Raw genomic sequence first — 19,579 nt, 5'->3', positions numbered from 1 at the left:
GAAGGTGGCTAGGTTTATGATTTTTCAAGCATTATTGTGAAATGTCTCTTTAAAGGGACATGAACTCAAAATATACTTAAAGGGAGACAGTTAAAAAATTAATGATTTATACATTATGAATGAGTATTCTATTTTAAGCAACTTTAAAAATTGTCTCATATTATCAATGTTCCTTGTGATGTTGCTGTCATTACTTTAAAAATAAGGCATTAAATAGATAATTCATTTGCTTCAGTACTCTGGACAGACCTTTTTTTTTCTCGTTGGATTAATTGATCCAACAATCATCAAGGACAACCCAGTTTTTTTTGCAAAAATTGTCCGTAATCTAAAATATCATTATTGATTTGCAAAGAAAGATAACAAGATAATTCTTAACATTTGAGAATTGGATTAAATTATAAAGTTGCTTAACATTTCATGCTCAATCTGAATCACGAACGCTAAATTTGTTTGGACAGTGTCCCTTTAAGAGATTTAAAGAGTGTATTTACTTCTCTTCTTATCTTGACATACTTTGCTTGAAAAGCATATCGAGATAGGCTCAGTAGATGAAGATTGGTGGATGCACAGAGATGGATTTGTTTAAATATTTGGATTGGAAATTCAAGCCATCATGATGTCACATGCATATTCTAGGGCAAACCACAATAATAATTTTAGAATTGTACAGACAGTCATTGATATTCATCTGAGTGCCTATATGCATACCATATCCTCATGTCATCATTGTTTAGAAATTCAAACACACTTCTAAGTATATTGCAAACATAATCAAGTTGAAATGCGTTGATTTGATTTCATGATGTATGAGATGTTAATATATTTATTATATTTTTTTCAGATGGATCCTCTGCTTCTGGTCATCATTGTTCCTCCCCTGCCCAGTCCCCTGCCCAGCCCCCTGCCCAGCCCCCTGCCCAATCCCCTGCCAAGTCCCCTGCCCAGCCCCCTGCCAGCCCCCTGCCAAGTCCCCTGCCCAGCCCCCTGCCCAGTCCCCTGCCCAGCCCCCTGCCCAGTCCCCTTCCCCTCCCGGCCCTTCCCATTTGTCCTGTCGTATCCCTCCCAAAAAACGCCCCTTCGTCCCCCTTCGCCGCTCTCCCCGTCTTTTGCCCCATACAGCTACCCCAGCTGCCCAGCCCCCAACTCACCACTCCCCAGCTGTTTGGGCTACCCCAGAGCAGCATCCCATCCCTCCCCAACCCAATCCCATCCCTCCCCCCTGTCTCAACCTTCATTGTCCTGGGTGTCGGATTGTCCTTCCCAGGCACAGCTGTAAGTATCATTCAAAATCAACATTATAAGATACTTAAAGGTACACTGACTGAAAATTTTTACACTGTGATTCAAATAGAGCATGCAATGTTAATCAAATTTATAATTTACTACTCTTATCAATTATTCTTCATTCTCTTGCTATCTTTATTGAAACAAAGAAATGCCTATATTTTGTTTTTATTTTAAAAAATATGGACATCATTTCTTTATTGTTGGATGGATGTATCCATCAATCAGCAGGGACAACCAAAGTTGATAAACAAAAATGGCCTGCCCTATAAACTTACATTCTTGCATTTAAAATATAGCTCGAGAATTCAAACATTTAAAGAATATGAGTAAATTAATAATTCTTTTTAATGTCATGCTCTATCTGAATCAGTAACTAAAATATTTAGGTTTACTGTCCCTTTAATTTGATATCACTACATATACAAAACACCACTATTTGTATCCAAATATTTATGTCCAAATGATCATACATTATCTCTTGTATAACCCAGTGGGAATGTAATTTCTTCTGGTTGCTATGTTTACACAGCTTGTCCTCAACGCCAAAATGTTTACGGATAGGTGTGCCTACCACAGTATAACTAAAATCTTAAAATTGCTAATGTAAGTACAATGTAAATCCTTTAACAAGATTTAAGACACTCAAGCTGTAAAAGTGGATCATCAAAACCAATTAAAGGGGACAACATGTTGGATTAAAATGTCCATTTAATGGTTAAGGTCTGTCTGAATAACATATTTCATGTGTAAATAATCAATGTCAACAAATTAATTAAAAAAATTATTTGTCTTTATGATGACAATGTATATTTGCTTTTTATTTTGTCTGTTGTGTAATTATCATTAATATTTTATTTATTATTTATTTTAGGCTGTGACTCAACATGGCTCATGCTAAAAGGTATAGCATGTGTAGAGCAGGCCGTGTTGAGGAACGCAGCTGTCCTGAGAGGGATGAACGACACCATGCAGGCCCAGCTCCAGGTTCAGCATTTGACTCTGCGGCAGATCATGCGATTAAATTCAATGCTTGAATCTGGAGCTGGACATGCACAGGACGATGAAGGGCATGACCAGTAAGTGGAGGATCTGGAGATGCTCCAAGGGCGCAGATAAGAATCCTCCGTCCACATGTTGATGTTTTTGTTATGGTTGCCATTTGGCCTTTTTTTCTTATTATTGTTGTGCCTGTTGCACTCTTTTATCTTGTCATATGGCTCAAATGGGGCTATGCTGGCCCTTGGCAACTCTCTTCATGGACTGTGATGCACTCTCTTACCTTGTCATATGGCTCAAATGGGGCTATGCTGGCCCTTGGCAACTCTCTTCATGGACTGTGATGCACTCTGTTACCTTGTCATATGGCTCAAATGGGGCTATGCTGGCCCTTGGCAACTCTCTTCATGGACTGTGATGCACTCTGTTACCTTGTCATATGGCTCAAATGGGGCTATGCTGGCCCTTGGCAACTCTCTTCATGGACTGTGATGCACTCTGTTACCTTGTCATATGGCTCCAATGGGGCTATGCTGGCCCTTGGCAACTCTCTTCATGGACTGTGATGCACTCTGTTACCTTGTCATATGGCTCAAATGGGGCTATGCTGGCCCTTGGAAACTCTCTTCATGGACTGTGATGCACTCTGTTACCTTGTCATATGGCTCAAATGGGGCTATGCTGGCCCTTGGCAACTCTCTTCATGGACTGTGATGCACTCTGTTACCTTGTCATATGGCTCAAATGGGGCTATGCTGGCCCTTGGCAACTCTCTTCATGGACTGTGATGCACTCTGTTACCTTGTCATATGGCTCCAATGGGGCTATGCTGGCCCTTGGCAACTCTCTTCATGGACTGTGATGCACTCTGTTACCTTGTCATATGGCTCCAATGGGGCTATGCTGGCCCTTGGCAACTCTCTTCATGGACTGTGATGCACTCTGTTACCTTGTCATATGGCTCCAATGGGGCTATGCTGGCCCTTGGCAACTCTCTTCATGGACTGTGATGCACTCTGTTACCTTGTCATATGGCTCAAATGGGGCTATGCTGGCCCTTGGCAACTCTCTTCATGGACTGTGATGCACTCTGTTACCTTGTCATATGGCTCCAATGGGGCTATGCTGGCCCTTGGCAACTCTCTTCATGGACTGTGATGCACTCTGTTACCTTGTCATATGGCTCAAATGGGGCTATGCTGGCCCTTGGCAACTCTCTTCATGGACTGTGATGCACTCTCTTACCTTGTCATATGGCTCCAATTTTCCTGATATTTACATGATTATTTATAAACGTTGTTGATGTTTTCTGACATACTAATAAAAGACATGTCATTGCACGATTCTTTGTCCTCCTTATTCATGTCATTGATTGAAATCTCTAGTTTATCTGGTTGATCCTTAAAGGGACCTTACCAAAAATAATGGTGTTTCCTGAATCATATATGTAATACAATTGTAAATAACTTTAAGATTAACATCTCCAATGTAATTTTATTATTTGTCTTTATATATTTTTCAAAAAGCTTTATCATTGGATGATTATGATTAGCATAATAATTGTTTATATATGTATATATAGATAGTTATTTGTGTATATATATGTATATTTCAAATTTCACATCCATGTGTGTATTTATAAACTCTGCATGAATTGATGCACCTTTAACAAATGATCTGAGGATTGATACAATGATATAATCCCTGTAAAGTGTTCATGTTATTGAATTAGTATTGTCTCTGTGTATCCTCTTTTTATAAATAAAAATCATGTCCCTTTAAGTGATGGTGAGCACAATTGTTAATGAATGTATTTCCATTTCTAAAGCGTTTTTGTCCTTTTTACATGAACAAGGACATATAATCTTATTAATAAACAATCTTATTGTAATGTTGACAGCACATGTATTTCATTTTCAATTCTATCTTATTGTAAAAGTGTAACCAAATCAATCTCTGTGTGTAATGTGCATATTTTAGATGAGGAATATTTTTCCCCAAATATTTTTAAAAAATACTTCTCCTCCCATATATGACTATAGGTAGGCTGACCATATTTCAACTTGAATAAATGACACGTTTGATGAATACATGTGTCATTATTGTTATTCCAAAACAATCTAAACATATCTTAAAACATCAATGGCATATGTATTTCTCATGTGTATCTTTTAAATGTTAAAGATATACACCATAGCTATAGTTAAAGGGACAGTCAAGTCCGAAAAGATGATTCATGATTTTGTGACATTCCTAGATAGCAATCTAGACACATGCTAGTTACTAAAATATAAATACGTTTCTTATTGATATGTCAAGCTGTCAACTGAGTCCTTGTATTGTCTGCGGTTTTTCAGCGATCTCGGATGCGCCATGTTGCTTAAGACGTCACCTGCCAGGCTGTCCAATGATTCCTTGTATTGAGTGACGTCTTAACGCGATCAAGGATGCGCCTTTTTTTGGTTTGCGTTCTTACGCGATCAAGGATGCGCCTTTTTTTGTTTTGCGTTCTTACGCGATCAAGGATGCGCCTTTTTTTGGTTTGCGTTCTTACGCGATCAAGGATGCGCCTTTTTTTGGTTTGCGTTCTTACGCGATCAAGGATGCGCCTTTTTTTGGTTTGCGTTCTTACGTGATCAAGGAAGCGCCATGTTAATTAAGACGTCACATGCAAAGGTAAAAAAACATCTGATTGTATTACGTATTCCCGCAATATTTGTTTGTGCACGTTAAACACGTTTGTGAATGAGAAGACAGGTTTAAAAACATGGCGAATATGGATTGTTTGCATCATGTTACATTGTTGACCCATAGCTGATAAAGGCCACCACATTCTCTTTTGCTGGATGTCTGGTTGAATAAACGAACGAAAGCAAAATGTTTTCATGCATAAGATATTTCGAGGCAAGTGAAAATCTCTATAGTCCATGTTGTTTAATATGTTGGTCAACAATATGTTCCTTTTTATGAAAAATGACTGTTGTGTTTAATGTTAAAGATATCTAATTCATAAATATGCGCTATTGTGTTAGAATCAAGTAATCAATATGCATTTATCTTTATCATATGCTAAATATATGATGCCGACTTCTTCTAAATGTAATTTCGTCATATATTTTATTAAAGGTTCATTAGACACTCACCTTATAAATCAAAATATTTTATTTGGTCTCTAGTTAGATAGTCCATTTTTTCAAAATACACGTCTCATTTTCCTTCTGTTCAAATAAAATGTAAGTAATTTTCAGACTCCTCGCCAAGCCTCAAAGTTTCATGTGAGTACCATCTCCAGCTTTCTCCTGTTTGTGTAAAGGGTCTTTTCATATGTTAATGATGGGGTATTTTCTTGTTTTACGGTTGCAATGGGGGTTCATCTATATTTTCAAGAGAGCTAACCCGATTTTCTTAGAAAGTGTTTAAAGCTTTGTAATATTGATATCAGTATATGTTAATCTTGTTGTTTCTAGTAGTGTCTATTATATACAGTTCGGTTAAAAATATAGTATACTGTCCCTTTAATGCAAATGTTTATTTTTGTATCATGTATGAGTTCCACATTGGTTAATCTCCAAATATATTATTGTTAGCATATTTTCACCCCCCACTCCTAAAAGGACTTTAAACCATATTCATTGTTAAAACAAATGTCTTTATAAAAAAAAAATAACACAATAATGTCTTTATTTAACACGTCAATATAAATCTGTTTTCAATATTTATTGTTTGAACAAGTACATGTGGATATACCAACAATCTGCAAATATATGTTAGCATATGTAATTTTGTTAAAGGGACAGTTTAGAAAACAATTCATGTTTTGCATTATTATAAAAGTCAATTTTGAAATTTAAATGATATCAAAGGTTTCTCACCAATTAATCATTTGTCTGTGTTTATTTTAATTTGCTAGCTAAACCTATGAGGTTCGTGTGCTCATTTCTTAGAGCTTGAAGAGTGCATGTAATCATTATGCAATTTGACCACTAGAGGGCATTTGGATAGCATTTGTATATCTAAAAACTTGTGCTCATACAGCATATTATTTACCATGTATTGATCATTGATGTCTAAAATGTTGTTATGTCAGAACAACAAATAAGTGGTCATTTTTCATAGTCATAGATACAAGGGTAAGCACATAAGTCACACGTATTTCACCATGTTTTGTTGTTTCCAACTTGATAATGCGTAATACAGTGTTTTCTTTGTAATCAATAATTTATTGACTGTCCCTTTAAGCTGTGTTATTGGCATTCAAACAGTAATATGCCATCATGGATAATTGTAATGGTAATTTTGTTTGCGAAACCAATCAATATCATGAACAAGGATAGGTATGTGATGTGGTTTTCACACACTTATAACCCACACTCTGCAAACAATCTGCCTCCATGGACCCGGTCCCATAGAAGTAGATTATATACAGAGTGTGGTCCACAAGTGTATGAAAACCACATCATTACATACCTATCCATTACACATTAAATAAAAATAACATTAAACATGAAAACAAATACTTACTTCCTCTTCCTTCCCCTCTTCCCACGGGGCTGAGGCTCTTGGAGGGTCAACTGCCGACTCTGACGAGTTCTCATTGGATATGTTGTGGGAAGAGTAGAAGGAAGAGTACTGGGACGACCAAGGTGAGGAGGAGGAGATGGCCCGGCAGGAGGAGATGGCCCGGCAGGAGAAGATGGGCCGGCAGGAGAAGATGGGCCAGCAGGAGAAGAAGGGCCGGCAGGAGAAGATGGGCCGCAGGAGAAGATGGGCCGGCAGGAGAAGATGGCCCGGCAGGAGAAGATGGCCCGGCAGGAGAATATGGCCCAGCAGGAGAAGATGGCCCAGCATCAGGAGGCCCAGCAGCAGGAGGCCCAGCAGCAGGAGGCGGACCAGGAAGCAGACCAGCATGCGCCTCCCGGAAAAAATTAAACATCTCTTGGTGTAGATTAAAGGTTCTGTTTTGCCCTTCTTCTATTCGAGTAAGTATGTTTATTATTTGGTTTTGGCCTTCAATTATTTTGTTTTGTCCTTCAAGAATTCTAGTTCGGCCTTCTATATTTTGTATCCGGGAGTTACGCATCTGGTCTATGTAGTCTAGTAGAACCCGCACCTCCGCTATTTCCTCTTGTTGTGCTTGGCGGGGTACCCGTGTACGGCGGGGTGCCCGTGCACGGCGTGGTGCGGGTCCTTGAGGGGCCTCTGGTTCCGCGGCCTCCTCCTCTGCTTCTGGGGCCTCTTCACCTGCTTCCGTGCCCTCTTCGTCACGGGGGGCCTCTTCCCTCCGAGGTGGAAATTCCTCCCCACCACTCTCATCCCGGGGAGAAGGAGGAGGCTGTATTTGCTGTGCTGCCTCCTCCCCAGACTCTGTATATTAGAAAAATAGAGAAATGTATATATTAGCATATTTCCAAATCAAGCTTTAAATGACTTAGCTTACGATACAATTACAAATGCAGCCTCATTAATCCACTTTGAAATCTAACAATCAATACGATTTCCGCATTTTCTAAACCGTGTTTGTGATATCTCTGGTCAATCTGAATGTTTTAGCGTTTGTTTTCAGTCTGTTTAAATGCACACCTAACCTATAGCCTAGATACTGATGTAACCGCAAAGTATTTGTGAATGCGTGTAAACAACATTATAGCATTAATCTGATCCTTAAAGGGACATGAAACCCAATGTTTTATCTTTCATGATTTAGAAACATACAATTATAATCAACTTTCTAATGTACTTTTCTTATCTAATTAGCTTCATTCTCTGGATATTCTTTGCTGAAAAGCATATCTAAATATGCTTAGAAGATGCTGATTGGCAGCTGAATATAGCTGCCTCCTGTGATTGGTTCACCGTGTGCATGGCTATTTCTTCATTAAAGTATATCTAAAGAATGAATCAAATTAGGTAATATAAGTAAATTGGAATTTTTTGGAAAATTGTATTCTCTACCTCAATCATGAAAGTATTTCGTATAGTGTCCCTTGAAATACATTCATATGTGAATCTATTCTTAAATGAGCTTACCGTCAGATGAGAATGGCAGGTTCCCGGTATCAATTCCTCCGATACCGACTACATCCACCTCGGAGATGCTGGGACACAACATTTCCTCCCATCGGCAGTACTCGATTTCCAGTGCAGGGCCGCCACCGGTTCCTGCGGCATGTCGGGCCTCCAGGCTTAACTTTTTCTTGACATCCATCTTGCAGTCCCGGTATCGATGTTTTATAGAGTCCATATCTCTATTCCGTCCACCCACGGCATTGACTGCATTCCTTATCTCATGCCAGAGCTTCCTTTTCTCAGTCGAGGTGGTCTTCGACTGAAGACCACCTCGACTGAGATGCTGCAGCCTCCTATACCTGGCCATATAGGCTTCTACGAGGGCCTCCTTCTCCTCCATCGAAAACCTTGCCTCGCTAGTCGCCTTGGCCTTCCCCTGTGACGATGCCCTCTGTTTCCCGGACTGTGAAGCCCTACTCTGTCCGCCACTGGGCCCAGCCACTTGTTCATCTTGAACCAAGTGGCTGGGTCCACCCACCGCTTCCACCCCCGCTTCCTGCCCCCCTTCCTGCTCCCCTTCCTGCCCTGTTCCTCTCCCCCTCCCTCTCCTCCCCCCTCTACCTCTCCCCTGCCTGCCCTCCATCTCTTCCCTAAACTAAACCCCAACTAAGCAAAACAAAAGTGAGTGTGATCAAATGAAAGGGGGTCAAAATAAAGAACTAAAAAGACCAAAAAAAGTGCTGAAAGTGTGAAAGGGATATAAATAAAAGAGGGTAAGGAGTATTTAAATGAACAAAATGAAGAAGAAGACAAAAAGGAGGATATGTAAACTAAATGTAACTAGGGGATGGGTATGGGATGGGGTATGGTATAAGAGTAAATGGGATTACAGGGAATGGGAGTACAGGGAATGGGGTATGGAGTGTAGTATGAGAGGGTATGGGGTATGGAGTGTATGTAGTGTTATTGATAAGTGTATGTATGTATTGAATGTGTTTGCATGTAAATGTGTTAAGTGTGCAGAAAAAGCACTCGCTCGCTAACTCACACTACTACTAATTCTCACTAACTCACACTACTACTAATTCTCACTAACTCACACTACCACTAACTCTCACTAACTCCCACTAACTGACTCTATCACACTACCACTAACTCTCACTAACTCCCACTACCACTAACTCACTCACGCTCCCACTAACTGACTCTCTCCCACTACCACTAACTCCCACTCACTCACTCACTCACTCACGATAACACTAACAACTGACTCTCTCACACTAACACTAACTCATTCACAATAATGCACAAACTCTCTAATCTTAAACCTCCAATCTCCAAAGACCCACCAGCAACACAGTCAAAGAAGCCATGCTTGTGTGGTGCTTATATACCCTGTGTAAATGTTTAATGATGTACATATTTGCGTTGTAAATTGTGTTCATGTGTGCTTTATTAGCAATTAGTATTTGTGCAATGTGTATTAGGTGTGTGAATTTGCTCATTTTGAGTTAGTATTTGTGGAATGTGTAGAATGAGATGATGTCATAGTGGTCGTTTTCTATAACATTGTCCAATAGTATTATGTTTAAATGTTAATTTGCGATGGTGTGGTATTAGTGAAGTGTTGTATATGTATGTTTGTCCTAATATATATTGATATTGAATGCGATTATTTTGCTAGTGTATGTATTATTTTTATTTTTCTTGTTGTTATTTTGCGTATTTCCGCATCTTAAAGTATATGCGTATTCCGTGTATTTAATTTCAATCAAATTCCCCCCGCTTGTGAATGTGTAATGCTTCTGTGCTTTGTTTAGTGATTGTTGTTGTGACATTTGCGGCGTGTTATTGTTGTGCATGATGTGGTATGCGTCATATGACCAAGCTGTGCATATTTCTCGCGAGATCGAGTGTTAGATGAAAAATGCGTGTTTGTTTGCATTTCCATTGATCTCTATGGGAGACTGTCTAACGCGGGCAGGATTCCGCGTGTGAAATACACGCGTTAGGAGTATCGATAGAAGGTATTTTTTAACTCTAAATACCGGAGTCAAACAATGCCGTGCGTTAGACATAAACCACGCGTAGCGTTAACAACCCATCTACCGCCAAACTCCAAATCTAGCCGTATGTAAATTCTGTGGAGATAACTACTGTGTGTTGCTATTCTGTATGTAGAGTCCTAAACTATTTTACCTGGCTCTGTATTCTCCTTGTTAGTTCCCCCCCCCCTCCCCTCTCCCCTCTATCTCTCACTCCTCTTTCACTATATGTTATAATAATATGTGACTGTGGGGAAGAGTGCATGTGTGTTTGAATAATTATGTGTGTGAGAGAAAGAGTTATGGTGTGAGAGAGTGTGAATATGAGATAATATGTGAGTGTGACTGTGAGTATGAGAGTGTGTGTATAAGTGAGAGAGTTTGGGGCCCATTTATCAAAGGGCTTGCGGACCTGATCCGACACTGCGGATCAGGTCCGCAAGACCTCGCTAAATGTGGAGAGCAATACGCTCTCCGCATTTAACATTGCACCAGCAGCTCACAAGAGCTGCTGGTGCAACGCCGCCCCCTGCTGACTTGCGGCCAATCGGCCGCCAGCAGGGAGCTGTCAATCAACCCGATCGTATTCGATCGGGTTGATTTCCGGCGATTCCCGTCCGCCTTCTCAGAGCAGGCGGACAGGGTTATGAAGCAGCGGTCTTTAGACCGCTGCTTCATAAGTTGTGTTTCTGGCGAGTCTGAAGACTCGCCAGAAATACAGCCCTTCAAGCTCCGTACGGAGCTTGATAAATGGGCCTGCTTGTGTGAGTGTATGTGTATATTAGTGTAGGTGTGTGTATGTGAGAGAGTTTGTGTTTCTGAGCGTTAGTGTGTATGTGTGTGTTTTGGAGGAGGTGTGTCTGTGTGTTTGTAAGACCACTGCCTGATTATGGTACTGCTGCTAGAAATTCCTCAGGATGCAAACTTTTTCATGTCACTTTATTTTCTTCTCATATATTGAAATTTAAGTGCATAAAAGGGGAGAGAGTGTGGGGTATGGAAGGGAGAATGAGAGAAAGAGGTAGAGTGTTAGAGAGAGGGAGTGTGTGAGAGAGGAGGAGAGTATAGAAGAAATAGGAGAGTTTAAAAAAAGAGGAGAGAAGTGTGTGAGAGAGGAGAATGTGTTTGTGGGAGAGAGAGACAGAAGTGTGAGTAAAAGAGGGAAGAAAGGGCATGAAGATTGTGAGAGAGAGGGGGAAAGTGTAAGAGGGGAGAGAGAAGGAAGAGTGTGAGGGGGAGAGTAAGAGAAAGAGGGAGTATGTGGGAGAGAGGGCAAGATATAGATGTATTTATTTAAATGTTGCCATTCCAGACAATATAAAGTTTTCTGAATAAGAATACACTGTCTGAAAAAAAATATCTCCCAAGAAGTCCATGATTTTGCTGGTTCATTATACAGGCTGCATGAAACAAGCCTAGTAGGCTTTATTAATATTGTGGTCTCCTGTCCGCTAGATGATAGAGCTCCACAGGAGATTGTGACTCAAAGTTTCAGCTACTACCTTGGAACTTTTAGTCACGTACCTGTGTAAGCTCTATCATTACAAGGCTACAGTTGCATGTGACTTACACCTACAGTATATACCCCTGTGGAGCTCTGCTATCATAGGGGAGACCACACTCCTAATTGGGCCTAACTAGGATTATTTAATGAGCAGCCTACTTCATCTAGCTGATGTCTTCCCCAGAACCCCTAGTTGATGTTGCTGTTATGCACTTTTTTGTGTTTATTTATTACTGTATGTATCATTATTTAATTTCTTATTGTATAAAATAAAAAAAGATTAAAATTACTGCATAAGAAGGTATTTTGCAATGGCTAAACATATGTTAAGATAGGGTGGGGCAGTGGGCGTGGCATGGGTAGTTTGTGGGTGGGATCAAAAGTGGCGAGTAACATTTTGGCCTGGCTAGAAGCTTAGAACTGGAAATTTTGAGCCCTGTATATATATATATATATATATATATATATATATATATATATATATATATATATATATATATATATATATATAGTACATATTTGTGTGTGTGTGTATGTATATAGAGCTTTAATGAAACAATCAAAAAACTCTACTTGCGTGTTGCTCACCAATACCATAAAAATATTTAAACAATAATTATAGTTTTCCACTCATATAAGTAAAGGTGCAAAAATCAGAAATGATAGCTTACAGAGAAAGTGAATTCTCCAAAATAAGGACATTCAGAAAGTCTGGAAAAACATGAAAAACATGAACATTAGAGAAAATAAAAAAAAACACTGCAAGGGGTGGAAACTATAACAGTTTGCTTAATATTTATTAAATTGAAAGCATAATCTCACATTAGGAGAATTAAAAACAACAAGTGGTAGATACACCCTCACACAAGTAAATAAAACAACTAGTCGGTATAAAGATCTAAAGTGCACTTATAGAAAGTCTCAATTGATTAAAAGGACTCCAATAAATCAGCATGCATACTATCAATAAAACAATACACAAATGTCTAGACCAAATGTTAATAGCATGTAACATAAAAATGAAGTACATCAGCCAGTTAATAAGAGGACTTCATATATAGCAGCTGCTTAAAAAAGGTAGAGTTGCACAGTTCAAAATGATAAAGTGTGAGTATAGCAAACACATTTAGTGCATAACAACTGTTAATCAAGCAGGCATCCTCATTAAAGAATATTCCCCATGCAATATAGAAACCCTATGCAGCCAAGCAAGGATGAAAAAGTCAAAGCATCACAGAGGCATAGAACATAAATTGTCCCAGATGGGGGAAAACTGCTGTTAGGGTTTCTCCTAACTCCACCAGTTATCAACCCCAAAATACCTTACAGGTCGTGCCATGTGCTTACTTCCTCCTGATAGGTGCCACTAGTGGTATAATACATGCATGGCCGCTATGAGTAAGGGGGTCCCCATGTACAGTCACACACTGCTGGACCAATGGGTTATGTCCAGTGTTTCACACCTATCAATATGAAGCAAGGAGCTCCATCCGGGTTTGACGTAGGCTCCCACATGCATGTTTTTGTGCCTTCTTATGTTACCACTCTGCCACATCTGTAGGCTTAAGGTGGATTAATGAAGTTTTGGTCAAACAAAACATCCAGTGAGTCAAAATGAATCTTAAAAAGGGCAAATTTAAGCCTTCTATATAGTTGTTAAAGAAAAAGATTGTGCTCTTCTAATTGTATTCCATCATCAAAGTTCATAATCATTTAATTATCATACTAGCAAAATCAACAATTCCCAGTAGACTTGCACATATTATTTAGTTTATCTTTGAGTATTACATACTCAATATATTTCTCAATCTCAAGACAGGAACACAATTATTCAGAAATAATAAAGAACAGGGCAAATACGTTCTAGATTATCAAGTGAGGCTCCAAAATACCAAGATCCTATCCCAAAAAGGAAGAAAATTCAAGTTTTTTGTTTAACCTCTTAGGGGACAAGGTCTGCAAAGTATAAATCCATTTAGTTTATTTCTGAAGTAAAAGCTTATCCCACCTATTCTTCCCACTTTTACTTGTTCATTACCAACAAACCTTTAACTATTTATTTTTCCTTCATGGTGTTGCACAAAGCGTCTAAATTGATATCTATTTTTTTATATCAACCATGTGTTCAGTTATCCTTGCTCTAAGCTCACAAATTGTTTTACCTGCATAAAAACAAGAGCAAGACTAGGGTATGACAAAAGACACACCATACTAGTGGAGGGACAGTTGATCAAAGTTCTGATCTTATAATTCTTTTCTGTATCAACTGAAAAAGACTTAGTTCTTGTTACAAATTTACAACATACACAATGACTGCACAGAATACAACCAATAATTCTCTGAGCATTTTTTGCAGCCAATCATTCCAGTTCAAACTCCTAGTAAATTCACTCCTAACCAAAATATCCTTCAAACGCAGAAACTGTCCATATGGAATAGCACACTTTAAATTCTCAGTATGGTGGCTGGTCCCCAACAGGAGACTATTTGATGCTGTCTTTTAACTGTAAACCTCACTTACAATAAATCTAAAAAAATGATACTCAAAATAAACAAAGATTATATCACAATTTGTGATTTTATAGTTTTAAATAAATGTGAAATATAAAAATAAAAGTGAAACACCATTAAAACACCACTGTTCAAAATTAAAAATACTTATATTGATTGGATAATTATTGGAAACTCTTCAAAAGGGAAAATCTTAAAAAAAAGAAAAAGACAATAGTGCGGTACTGTGTGTCAAAATTATCATCCAATGGAAGCAGTAAATTACTGACATTCGTCAGAGCTATAATCTAGCTCTGAGATACATACTTGTATGGATAAACCTACTGCCTCAAACAGGATCAAATTCTTCAAAATTAGGTTTTATTAAAATACAATTAAAATATAAATAAAAAGCTACGTCACTCAGGATATAAGCACACAAATAAGGAAGTACAGAAAATTCACTGTACAATTGTTTGGCGCCAAAATGGCTATTTAAACATCACTTGTTAGACATTGTGTTAGGCATGAGTAAGGGTTAAGTGTTAACCAGAAATGTCACTGTTTTGTGAGGACCCTGAAACCAATAAAGGTCTTTTAAGCTGATCATAGCTGAAGAGTTTTCGTATGTTCTTGGATATGCTAAAAGGATGTCGGCTGTGCTTAAAGGGACACTCAATCAAAATTAAACTTTCATTATTCAGAAAGAGCATGCCATTTTAAACAACTTTCCAATTTACTTCCATTAACTAAATGTGCACAGTTTTTTTATATTTAAACTTTTTGAGTCACCTGCTCCTACTGAGCATGTTCAAGAATAAGTGTGTATGCATTTGTGAATGGCTGATTGCTGTCACATGGTACGTGTATGCATTTGTGATTGGCTGATGGCTGTCACATGGTATAGGGGGAGTGGAAGAAGACTTAACTTTTAAAATTGTCAGAAAAAAAATCTACTACTCATTTGAAGTTCAGAGTAAGTGCTATTCCATTGTCTTGTTATCTTGCATTTGTTGATCATGCAAATCTACTGTGTTGACTGGTCCTTTAACTTTTTTCTGGTTATTCGGTTTTACAATGGACTTGTAATGCCAGATTTCATACTAATCCTAGCGAGGTCCAGTACCCTGCTCTATCAATAATGCACCACTTGTAATCTAGGCCTATATCAATTACACTATTAGTATTTATCCCTTTTATTATTACACTTAAAGGGACAGTCAACACCAGAATTTTTGTTGTTTAAAAAGATAGATAATCCCTTTATTGCCCATTCCCCATTTTTTTGCAAAACCAACACTGTTATATTAATACACTTTTTACTTCTGTGACTAACTTGTATCTAAGCATCTTCTGACCGCCCCTAATCACATGACTTTTAGTTATTTTTCATATAGTTGCATTTTAGCCAATTAGTGCAGTGTCTGCCACTAGCCACGAGCGTGATCACAATGCTATCTATATGGCCTACATGAGCTTGCTCTCCCCTGCTGTGAAAAGTAAATAAAATAGAGGCAGCCTTCAAGGGCTTAGAAATTATCATATGAGCTTTCCTAGGTTTGCTTTCAACTAGAATACCAAGAGAACAAAGCAAAATTGTTGATAAAAGTAAATTGGAAAGTTGTTTAAAATTACATGCCCTATTTGAAAAATGAAAGGTTTTTTTGGACTTGACTGTCCCTTTAACAACAAAAATGAAGCCACAAACAAATCTAGCAGTAATCTCTATAGTAAATTCCACAACTGCCATATGACCCTTATCATTATTACCCTACTAACCTAGCTTGGCACACCCAACTCATCTTTCCAGCAAAAAGCTTCCCAAGCCTCAAGAGACCACCCTACATAATCTTCCCACCAGGAAACCTCCTCAGCATTAAACTCACCCATGTAATACCCCATTACAAAACCTACAATTTCCTCTAATTGCCCGGATACATCCATTCACACCTGTAACACACACTCTATTTACAATCTAAATGCCCCTATTAAATCTATACATCCTTCCAAAAAATCCCTAACCAGTAACCACTGATATGTATCATTATATTAGGGGTCAAATTAAGCAGGGTTGCTTGTGAATGCAGTTCCACCAGTATTTTGTAGGGGAGTTCCCAAGCAGACTAAGGGCTAGATTTATTAAGCCCCTACGGCAACAAGTTCTCTCAAGAACTTGCTCGCCATGATTTATCAAGCAGCGGTCACCCTCAATCTCCCATGGAAAATATGGTTGACAGAGCCCATAGATCTCTGAGACCTCGGGGACTACCTTCTGAACAACCGAGAGATGTCATTGTGCAATTACACTTCTATACCTACAAAGAACGTATACAAAAAGCTACATTTCGCAACATTGAAATGCCTGAAAAGTTCACCAACATCAAGGTGTTTGCTGATCTCTCTCCCAGAACCCTCCAACAGAGGAAAACTTTCAGTGACATAACAATGCATCTTCGCCAGAATAACATCCGATATAGATGGGGGTTCCCCACGAAATTGCATGTTTCTAAAGATGACCGTACTTTCACTATCACATCTGTTTCCCAAGGCCTTGCTCTACTTAAATCTTGGGACCTAGGTTTTGTTTATGTGGAGGCTGAGGCTGGTACGCTACATAAGGATAATCAGAGGAAACAGCTCCCCCCTCTGGTTGGAACTCCAATCTCGCTGCCTACTCAGTCCTCTCAGGCTGCATTGAGGCCTTCTGCTCCAGTCTGGAATTCTATGCCTCAACATAAGAAACGTGACTTTGATCCCTCCCTCCTGGAGGGAGACACCTGAGGAACTAGGTTATTGGTTGACCATAAGTGGTAACGTAATAGAGAAACTGTATGAGACTGTCTTCAAATTGTTAAGGTTTAAGTTTGTAGGTTGGAGTGTTCGTGTTATTTACACATCTACTATGTGTTCTTCATAACGATGAAGAGAAGTAGTTTAACATCATAGTAAGTCGGCTATCTAGGGCTCGTATTGATTTAATATCACCAGGTACATTTATAAATGCAGGCTATAAAACATGTTGTAAGAATATGTATAGAGGTCTCAGGGGGAGGGCGGGTGTGTGTGTGTGTAGGGGGTGTTGGGGAGGGTTTTTTTTTTGACCATTTATACAAAAGGTTAACAGTGGATCATATTTCTCTGTATATGTTCTTTTTCAGCGTACCTGCAATGTCTGTATTGAACCTTAGATTGCTGTTTGATATTATTGTTGGCTCCTTTAAATGTTTGATTAAGTTAACATTCAAGATAATTGGTCTAATTGTTCTGACCTCTATTATAGTTTAACAATATTGCTACCCTATTTGAGTTGACAATGATAGATATGTTATGATAACTCATATTTTTGTTAATACTAATTACATACATCCTGCATAGAAAGATGTTTTCAACTATATTCTTTTAGATATAAATACCACTATGTATTTCTTTAAAGGATTAAGATTAGGGTTTATTACTATTCCATCATTCATAATCCCTGTTGTAGCTAGAAATATTGAGTTTGTGTAGTTGTGTGGCATTTTTCCCCTTGCTCCCCCCCCCTTCTCCCCTCTCAATTATTAATACCTTGCACTTGGTCATTTTACGCACTGGTTCAAAGAGAGAGAGAGGGGGTAGGAGAGCATAGAAAGAAAAGGAAGTATTGTGTTCATTATATTACTGGGTTCCTTTACTGTTACGTTTTTTTACCTGCTCTATATACTATTTTGATTTACAGGAGCCCAAGAAGCTTCCCCCTTGTTCATTCATTTATTCATTCATTCATTCATTCATTCATTCACTCATTCACCCATCTATTCACATACCCATTTATACTGGGTTCCTCTATTGTTGTTGTCTAAAGATAATATTTTAACAAGCCGGGGCCCAGTTAGTCTCTACCTTCATCCACTCATTCACTCATCCACTTATTCATCTACCCATTCATCCATCCATTCACTTACTCATTCATCTACCCAATCACTAATTCATTATTTAGTTAAACATTAAAGCTTTGAATTCATCTTTATACCCAATCACTAATTCATTACTTAGTTAAACATTAAAGCTCTGAATTCACCTTTAATAGAGATCATTGCTCACCCTAAACTGTTATAGATCTTTGGTAAATTGTGTACCAGTGACTTCAAGCGCGGTTTATTCTCGTATATACCGCAAAACTAATTATAGATACTTAACCTTTCCCTTGATAGCCTTGTCATTTCCTGGTGTATAGTATATATTTTTATTAAACTTCCCCATTCCCCCCCCCCCCCTTTTTTTTTTTCTTCTTTCTCTCTCCTCCATTATGTCTATTGCTTGTATTTCACACAATGTTAGGGGAATTAACTCCCCTACTAAATGTAGTTTGCTATTTTGTTCATTAAAATTTTTGAAAGCAAAGATTGTCTTTTTGCAGGAGACCCACTGGCGAATCAATGTGCAGTTCATGGAACCACATACTTTGAGCTTTACTTTAAGATTCTTACACAATGGCATTACACTCCCTTATGTCTATTTCAGATATCTAAAACAAACTCCCCCTTATGTTGGAGGGGTTGTGGTAAAGTGGGCTCTCCCCTACATATGTGGTGGGAGTGTCCTAAGATTCAAAGAATCTGGAATAGGGCACTGTACTATTGTACTAAAGTGGGAATGACAGAGGCAAACCACCCAGCTGCAGCTTTGTTTCATTTAATCTCTAATAAGATGCCTAGACACTTAAAATTTCTATGTATTTACATTTTCATGGCTGTTAAATTAAGTATTGCTCGGGCTTGGCTCAAATCTAAGGGCCCAAGATGGAGTCAGGTCAGGTCCACTATGGTACACCTTGAAATAATGGAAAGTGCGGTGTTTGCAGCAAATAACAATATTGCTGTATGTGTTGGGAAGCATGGCGACAATGCTTGGAAGGAGGGTTTGAGAGTTGCTAGTGGGTCTCCTGCGGAAATATAGATCTAGAGTTAACCAAGATATCCATCTGTGTGTTGGGGGAGCGTGTGTCACTTTTTTTTCTTCTTCTTCTTCTTCCCACTTTGAATACAAGTACTTGTTGCACCTAAAGACAAAGCTATCACTAATCACTCAATACCCCAAATACTTTTAGACATCTTGTTGGCTTAGACATGTCGATTTAGCACTGGATAGATTTTCATTAGACAGTCACCAAAGAAGTTAGATCATTGTTATCATCTCTCATAAAACTGCAAAAGCTTCATATAGGAAATGATGTGGTATGTTTATTTGTCTCTCCTTAAAGGTTCATTTT

The sequence above is a fragment of the Bombina bombina genome, chromosome 2 (assembly GCF_027579735.1).
Source record: "Bombina bombina isolate aBomBom1 chromosome 2, aBomBom1.pri, whole genome shotgun sequence".
Lineage (NCBI taxonomy): Eukaryota > Metazoa > Chordata > Amphibia > Anura > Bombinatoridae > Bombina > Bombina bombina.
This window is presented reverse-complemented; position numbering follows the sequence as displayed.